The sequence below is a fragment of the Peromyscus maniculatus genome, chromosome 5, assembly GCF_049852395.1.
Source record: "Peromyscus maniculatus bairdii isolate BWxNUB_F1_BW_parent chromosome 5, HU_Pman_BW_mat_3.1, whole genome shotgun sequence".
Lineage (NCBI taxonomy): Eukaryota > Metazoa > Chordata > Mammalia > Rodentia > Cricetidae > Peromyscus > Peromyscus maniculatus.
The window spans coordinates 72,353,956-72,363,165 of NC_134856.1; positions in this window are offsets into that span (position 1 = coordinate 72,353,956).

Below are 9,210 nucleotides of genomic sequence, written 5' to 3' on the forward strand. Positions count from 1 at the left end.
TTTGGAAGTTGTTTGGTCTCTACTTCCTTTTTACTCAGGTAATATTTTATCCTTCTTGGGTCTCTGATGGGGTTGAAGTCTAGATAGTTACACCATTTTTCTTGTTATCAAAATCAGAAAAGAAACTTACATAAGAGAGGTAAAGTTAAAAAAAAATTCATTTACCATGGTCTCCTATTCCTTGTTAAAAAAAAAAGAGAGAGAGAGAGGTAAAGTTTACAAGGTTGATAAATGTAAAAGCTTAAGTTTTTTATCTAAGAAAATATTTTAAGGTCTAAAAAGATATTTTTAGGATAGTAATACAAGTTATGACAGAAAATGGTTTAGGTATAAAACTTTGAACTCACTAAGATAGAATAGATAATAGAGTAGTTTCTCCAAATTTGCCCAATACAAATTGTAAATGTAATTCTTACCTGATAATTGTTCTTATTGTGTATAGTTTTACTATGTTAGAATTAAAACCCTTTCCTTCTTATTTAGACAAAAAGGGGGAAATGTTGTAGGATATTGTACATTGTATGAAGATGCTGTGACTGGTTTAATAAAAAGCTGAATTGCCAATAGCTAGGCAAGAGAGGTTAGGCAGTACTTCTGGCAGAGAGGAACTCAGGGTTAGAATCTGGCATGGCAGGAGATGCCAACAAGACGCTGAGGAAGTTGGAGGTACAGAAAGGAGGAGAAGTAAAAAGCCATGTGGTAGAAAGACCTAGTACACGTTTGAGCTGCCCCTGTATGAATTCAGCATAGGAGGACCTAACAACTTTACTGAGTGCCTAAAGCATGTTTTCCATAGGCTGATTACTTTCTACAATTGTTTACATTTCAACAGTGGAAACTGAGGCTTGTAGTAGATAAAGGTGACAGGGTTTGCTAAGTATGCCCCAATATCCACTTAGACTTTCTATTTGTCTCACTCCAACCTCCATAGGTTTTGATGGGCACATGGATGACCAACTAAGGATGACAATTCTGAGCCTCCACTGTTGTTATATGTGTCATGTGATCGAATAGTAGTCAACAGAATGTGGCCAGAAGTGATTGTAACTTGTAGACCATTCCCTTTAACCTTGCGCCTCTACCACCATCTGTTTCTCATACTCCATGTGATAAGAGTATAGATTGTTGAATTCAACAATGCAATTGAGACATTTTATGGCATGGAAAAACTCAAGTCCATGAATGACCACATGACACTGCCTACCAGCTTAGACTTCCTACTTTAAAACATTTGTTGTTATTACTGTGTGTGTTTAAGTGTCCATAATATGGGGAGGGGGCATGTGTGAGGATTATCTGTGAGTGACTTTTCCTAGGGAGACACAACATGCACACCCTAAAAAAAGGCATCTATGGCCTACCAAAGTAGCAATTGCACCGAAGTCCAAAGTTCTTTGGGTTTACTACCAGGAGCCTGGGCATGGGGTCACAGAAGCAGGGATGATGACTCAACAGCAGCTGTATCACAGAGAAGTCCACCCTAACCACTCACATTGTTTTGTGAATGAGTAAAAATTCGTGAAAGCTCCATTCATGGACCCCATGCATAACTTGCTGGTAGCTCAACAGATTCAAGAATGTCATCTTGGCAGTGCTATTGGTCAGTCTCCTCCCTCAACAGTTGTTTATTGCTCCGAAGAAGCTGGGGAGGGCCTTTGAGAGTCTTCCAAGTGACTGCTTTCTTCAGCCATGAGATGTCTGTTTACCTAGCCTAGTCTCACAAACCCCCACCTCCCTCCTACAGGTTATGCATCAATTTGAAGAAAGTGCTATACAGTTGGTCCCCGGGGCTGGGGAGTGTAGCCGGGTGGGAGGATAGCTTTGTTAGAGGGTTGGTTGAGGGATGGGACTGAGGTGAACAGGCTTGCATTGCATGTGCCTTTATGCCCTGAGCTGGCTTGCCAGCCCCGAGCTGCCTACTTTTAAAGTAAAAGGAAAGTAATGTATTTGATGTAAACCACTGTTATTTTGTTCACTATTAGAGTAGTTAAACCAATATTCTAACAAGTGCATTACCTTGTCAGAGATCACGTAACAGCAGAGGCAGACATGATGTATCTTCACTTGCTGCCATTGGCTCTCACCTCCTGCCTTACCCTTTGATAAGCACAATGTCCCAGCTAGAAGAGTATGTTCCCCACCCCCTCTTTCAATACACTAATGTATTCTAAGAATTCAATAAACATCTGAAAATAGCCATTCATCACTGACAATTGTATGTCCTGATTTATCAAAATCAAAACAAAGCCTCCTCTAAAGCTGAGTTCATCTGATTCTATTATGATAAATGATCAGCTTTTTTTGAAGTGAACTCTGTTTATCACTCTTTTGAGGTTCTGACTCATTTTCTATAGAACATAAGTCTACTTGGGAGATAGATGTTACATTTGCTGATTGCTTTCAAATGAACTCTTCTCCAGACCTGTTTTGCCTGTAATCTTGTGTACATGCCTCCACCTTACCATCTTTGTATAGCTCTTCCTAGCCCATTCTAAAAACAGGAGTCTACACAGCTGATATTCAGACAACACCTACTGGTACAACCAAACTGGTTCATAATAAAATACCGAACTACTTCTATATTGGTAACTAGCCATTATCTGATGGCCTCCAACACCTCACCACTGCCCTAGCCTCTATAATCCTTTGCCAAGCACTCCAATCGAATTGACAGCCTCCAGAAACCATGTGGGAACTTCCAATTCCATGACCCAATTCATTTTGTCTTGACTGCATGTCTATAAATTATTAGCATTTAAAAATGTCTCTGGAAAGGGGAGAATGGTAGCACACACCTTTAATCCCAGCACTCAAGAAGCAGAGACAGTTGGATGTTTTTGAGTTTTAGGCCAGCCTGGTCTACAAAGCTAATTTCAGGACAGCCAGGGTTATACAGAGAAACCCTGACTCAAAAAAACAGAGCAAAACAAAAACTCTCTGGAATGACAGCCAGTTTGTGTCTTTCAAAGCAAGTTCATAGAAATTTCTGTATCTAGTCAATTTCTGTAGGTAATAATTCATTTAAAAGAACCTGTCAGTATAAAGATGTGAGCATCAATAATAACAATAGTAATCATTTTAAAAGATGCTATTCTCTTGATAGTTCTACATCTTCACAAAACAATGTGCACACCCTTATGATTCAAGGTCTGCGTTAGTAATATTATCCAATGTCTTCCCTACAAAATTCCTATTACTATAACATACAAACATACAGATACACACACACATACCCACACATACACACACACACCTATACACACATAGACACACACAAACACATACACATAGATATGCACACAGAGACACATATACAGACACACAGACAAACACACACACACACACACACACACACACACACATATATATATAGAGAGAGACATATGCATACAGACAAACACATACACTTTTTAAGCTAATAGATCTATGCTATAGAGAAATGAATTAAATCACACATAATTCAAGCCTACTTTCTGTAGCCTAACTACTGTTCCTGTATAATCCTACTCTCTTTGAACAAAAGTTATTCTGCTAGCCTCCAGTGTTAAGACACAATTCCTGGCATTGCATTCCTGGCATTGCAGTCCATCTCCACATGAAGCCCCACTTGGGTTGGTAATTATAGAGCAAGCCCTTCTCAAGCAACCTCATTTTCTTCTCTTCTGCTTTTGACAACTCTAATATAATTTGTATGGCTTTTATGGCTAGCTACAATGATGTTACTTAAAAAACAGAAAACACATGATGTAAAACATTTGTATTTTTCCTGGTGTTTAATCAGCTGAATAAATGCTGGCAGACATTATTGGTGTTAGTATCAATAACAGTATTATTATATGAATAAAGAATAAATCTCTCTTGTTCTCCTGCTTAAGATCTCATGTGACTCCAGTCTTCAGCTTTCTGTTGCTGACAGAAACCAACATGACTAAAAACAACTTGGGAGGAAAGGGCATATTTCAGCTTACAACTCTCAGGACACTTTATTGCTGAGGAAGTCAGGACAGTGATTCAAGGTAGGGTCCTGGATTCAGGAACTAGAACAGTGGCCATGGCAGTGTCTACTGACTGGCTTGCTCAATATGACTTCCCCAGTCAACTTTCTCATACCATTCAGGACCACCTGCTTAGGGATGGCAACACCCACGGTGGGCTGCGCCCTCCCATACCAATCATTAATCAAGAAAATGTCTGATAATCGTGTAGTTCATCATCCAGAGAAGTCAGAGCAGAAACTCAAGCGGGCACCTGGAGGTAGGAACTGATGCAGAGGCCCTGGAGGAATGCTGCTTACTTGCTTGTTGCTCATGGCTTGCTCAACCTGTTTTCTTGTAGCACCCAAGACCACCTTCCCAGGGGTGTCACCAAGAATGGGCCTTCCCACATTAATCAGTAATCAAGACAATACTCCATAGGCTTGCCTATAGGCCAGTTTTCTGGAGGCGTTTTCTCAGTTATGGTACGATTTTCTCAGATAACTCTAGCTTGGGTCAAGTTGATTTAAAACTAGCAACACAGCTCACATTGCTTTTCTTTCTTTTTCTCTCTCAAAGCCAAGGGTTGAACCTAGGAGCTTGCACAGGACAGGCAAGCACTCTACCACTGAGTTACATTCTTAGCCCTTCCCAAACTGTAAAGGTTCCTATTGATTATGAACTTGGTAGTATCTAGACTCACCTAGGAGACATGCCTCTAGGTACAGCTGGAGGGATTATCTTGATTAGATTAACTGAGATGTGGAAACCCATTCTGAAAGTGAGTGGTACTAACTGATGGACTTGCGTCCTCAGCTACAGAAGAAGAAGAAAGCAAACTGAGCACAAGCGTTCGTCGCTTCCTGGTTCCTGATTGTGGATGCAGTGTGAGCAGCTCCTTCAAGCTCCTGCTGCCTCGACTGCCCTTCCGTGATGGATTGTACCTCTAGCTGTGAGCGGAAATACACCCTCCCTTTCTTCCCTCCTTGACTCGCTTTTTTCAGTCTATTTAATCACAGCGACAGAAAAGTAACTAAGACATGATTGTTTTCCTTGCTGGTGTTTAACCAGCCCAATAAATGTCAGCAGCCATTATTGGTGTTAATATTGATAACAGTATAGTTATATCTAGGAAGAATACATTTCTTTACAGTTTACAGTATCCTTTGAAGAAGGGGTTGTGGAGGCCCACAAAGGTTCCTAGTGAGATCTGAGCTTGCTTTACCCAGCAGAGCTGCATTAGAGGATTGCTTGACCATGTGCATGATTACCAGGTGATTGGAAGGGTCTACACTTGGCTGAGCTAGGGGGAGGTCTTTTGCCCCACCTCTTGGCATTCCTATAAATAGCCCTTTAAACGAGACAGAAGGGGCTGGTGGATAAGGATCCAGGCCCTCCCGAGTCTATCCTGTGTTTCTACTTGTCTCTCTCCCCTCTATTCTTCCCTCTAAATCTCTTACCCCTCTCCTCAAGAGTATCCTAGGGTAAAATGTGGGAGCCGGTCACCCAGTTGGTCTCCCACAGGGGGTCCAGCTTATTTCCTAGCGCCCTCCTCACATCATGCTTCTTCCATTCTAGTTTGGGTTAGCTGTCTCTTACCCACGGCAACCTGGAATTTATCACGTAGATGTAACCCGCAGTCACCGCTCCATTTTCTAGACAATAGCTGTGTACAGGTAGGTGTTGTAGCTTCTATGAGGCATATTCTCCAACAGTGTTCATCTTGTAGCACTACTCTGAAAGCTGCAGAGCTTGTAGCGGCCCAGCTGGCATAAGCAGGTGATTAAGGTTAAGCCGTTTAAGGTCACATCTGCTTCTGGTTCTGTCCTGTGCTCCGGCTTTCCGGTTGGTACCATTGTAAGGAGCTTGGCCGCACACTTCCACACAGAATCACCGCTACCCGTGCCTTCCTCTGCTGAAATGGACTGACTGTTCTCTAAACCAAAGAGAACTTTCCCTCTCTGAAGTTGTTTCTGCCTGGAATTTGGTCAAAATAACCTAAAATAATTAACACAGAAGGAGAGTCATCCAAGTCTTTCCCTTGAGTTTCTTCATGGGTTTTCTGTCAATCTCTGCACGTCAAGTCAATATTTGAAGAGGAATTTGAGCTCTCTTGAAATCAGTGTTTTTGTTGTACCCAGAGTCCCCCCAAAACCACCAAGAGACCCGAATCTGATGCAAAAGCCAAGAGTCTTTGTATTGTTACGAGTTAACTGGGGACTCTCCATCTGTCTGATGCAGCAGCAGAGCAGGAGAGACCCCGAGAAGCAATGGGCAGGGTTTTTAAAGCAAGGGGGGCTTGGGGTCTACAGACTACATAGGAACAGACTCGGGATTGGTTCATGCAAGTGGCAATCATGTTAGTAACTTTTAATTGGCTAGGGTTAGTTGGGGGTTACAGTTATCATTTGGGAGCAGACCTGGACAAGTCCCAGGCTTTGTCCTTGAGCTGCTGTGGAGGCTGGCTGGCCTAACACATTCCAATTGACCCATGCACGTAGCTCTAAGTTGGTGAGGGGTCCCAGACAGTAAACAACTGGCTGAACCTTGAGCAGTCAGAGTACGTGCAGAAAGGGTGCTACTGCAAGGACTATGTCTTTAGTTCATGGCCCTCCCAGAAACTGCTTGTCTCAGGAAACTGAAATTGAGGCCCGATCTCTGAGAGAAGACAGAGCATCCTGTTATGGCGTCTGCTCGGTCCTTTCACTTTCATTTTGAAGCAATGCAGATCCTATGTAATAAGACTGAAACGAAAACAGAAACATGAGTTTATACCTAGTTTTTATATGTTAATATATGAATGGCCCTCTTCTCTTAAGCTGAACTGTATGCTTTTGTTCTATGGCTTATAAAATAGAGGAAAAAAGCATATTCATAGAAATGATTATAAATGTTATATTATTATCATTCATTCTTTTTGTTTGCTTGTTTTTTTGAGATAGGGTCTCTCTCTTATGTCGCTGTGGCTGTCCCAGAACTCACTATTTAGAGCAGGCTGGTGTTGAGTTCATAAAGACCCACCTGCCTCTGCCTCCTGAGCACTAGGATTGAAGGCTCATTCATTCTTAGTAGCAGGTTAATAGACAAGTAGTTATGTACAAATTTGATATCTTCCTCTACTAATAACGTCTTCAACAAATGCACTTGAGATACAAGAATGCTAAGAAGATGAATTATATTATTTTTTTTAAAAGATGATCTGCAGTTAATTTACCTCTTTTCTAAACAACACAATCTGGTAACCCTAATTAGTGTTTCTGTATATTTTTAAAGAATGAAAAAAGTTTTTTTAAAAAAAATTGTGTTTGTGTGTGTGTGTGTGTGTGTGTGTGTGTGTGTGTGTGTTTTGCATGCATGTACATCTGTGTACTCTGTGCATATCTGGTGCCAGCAGAGGACAGAAGAGGGCACAGGATCCCCTGGAAGTGGAGTTACAGACAGTTATGAGCCTCCATGCGGTAGTAGGAATCAAACCTGGGTCTTGAAGAATAGCCAGTGCTCCTAACCTCTGAGCCATCTCTCCGGCCCTTTTTGGACTTTTAAAAAAATGTAGGTAAGCTTTCATCAGTTCTCTCTTTCCAGGGAGGACAACTATTCACATGTGTACTCAGAATTAAAGGGAGCAAGTGGAGCTTAACATCTTAAAATATAGACCAATAACTAGTTAATTAATTAATAACATTCAAATTAGAATCCTCCCCAAGTAAACTTTTATACACCAGATATACCTGTTATACTTCTAATCTGCAGTGGTCAAAACTGAGGAAAACTATTTGATACTTCTTTTTCTTCTTTTAAAATTTTTTTGGGGGGGTCTTTTTTTCTTTTCTTTCTTTCTTTTTTTTTTAAATTTTTTATGAGACAGTTTTTCTGTGTAGTCCTGGCTGTCCTAGAACTCACTTGTAGACCAGCTGGCCTCAAACTCACAGAGCTACACCTGCCTCTGCCTCCTGAGTGCTGGAATTAAAGGTGTGCACCGCCACTGCCTGGCTCTTTTTCAATTTTTAAAGATTTATCTTATTTTTAATTGTGTGTGTGTGTGTGTGTGTGTGTGTGTGTGTGTGTGTGTGTGTGTTTTGAGGGGGTGGTATGTGACCTTGTGAGCACAGATGTCCACAGAGTTCACAGTTGGAGTTACAGGTAGTTGGGAATTGCTCAGTATTGATGCTAGGAACCAGTATTGATTCGAGAGCAACACAAATTCCAAGTCACCGCCCCGCCCCCACCCCTATTTGGCAGTTCTTCAAAGGGAGCATTATCTTGTGACTTGGGATTTCCCCTTCTAGTTACATATAAAACGAAGTTTCTTAATGAACAAAGCATGTTGCAAGCATCCAGATGATGATCTCATTCACAACTAAAGTCTAATGTGTTGGGCATGGAGGAACATCCCTTTGGTCCCCCAAAACTGGAGGCTAAGTAGGAGGATCTCAAGTTCCAGGTGACACATCGAGGCCCTGCTGACAAATATAAATATACATCTGGAAGGAAAGAGGGGCTTGAGCCTTAGGAAAACATTACCAGAGCAATCGTTGGGAGCCCTTGTCCAGGCAGAAATCAAAGAAAATTGTCAATTACAGGGAAAGAAAGCATCCTGCCTTCAGATTCTAGGTGTCTTTGCCACATGAGAGCTTACATTTCCCTGAAGGTACCTGGATTGTTCACAGCAGGATCTATTTACACTGCTTAGTCACACAGGGTGGGGGAGGGGGTAAACATGGACGGAGGCAGTCTGTATCTAAAACAAAATAAAAAAGAAGGATTTCAAGGCTTAGAGTGCCTTTGGGGAGAAAGCAGAAAGTCAGATCTATGGGTGTGCTCACACTCTGGATTGAAGAGATGTTTTACCAGGAATAAAGAATGATAAAAAAAAAAATGAATTCACCAAGTGGAAAGAAAACTCACAGAATGGGACAGAATTCTGTCAATGTGCATGTTTGATAAGGAGCTTGTCCAGACAGGTGTGAAGAACTCTCATGGCTCATCAAGAAGACAGGACCTTTAATAGACTGAGGGAAACGTGGGCCTGTGGAATGAATGCCGAGAAAGAGCCTTCACTGTTCTTCAAGAAAATGCGATCAACACCACAACTACATCCAGCTTTTAGTCACTGAACAATCTGTAATAAAACAAAACAAAGGCAGAAATATAGAGGCAAAAAGTAGGTTAGTTGCCACCCGCTGCTGTGGGAGCGAGAAGCTAGGGAAACAAACGGTAAGTGACAGCTAATGAGTAC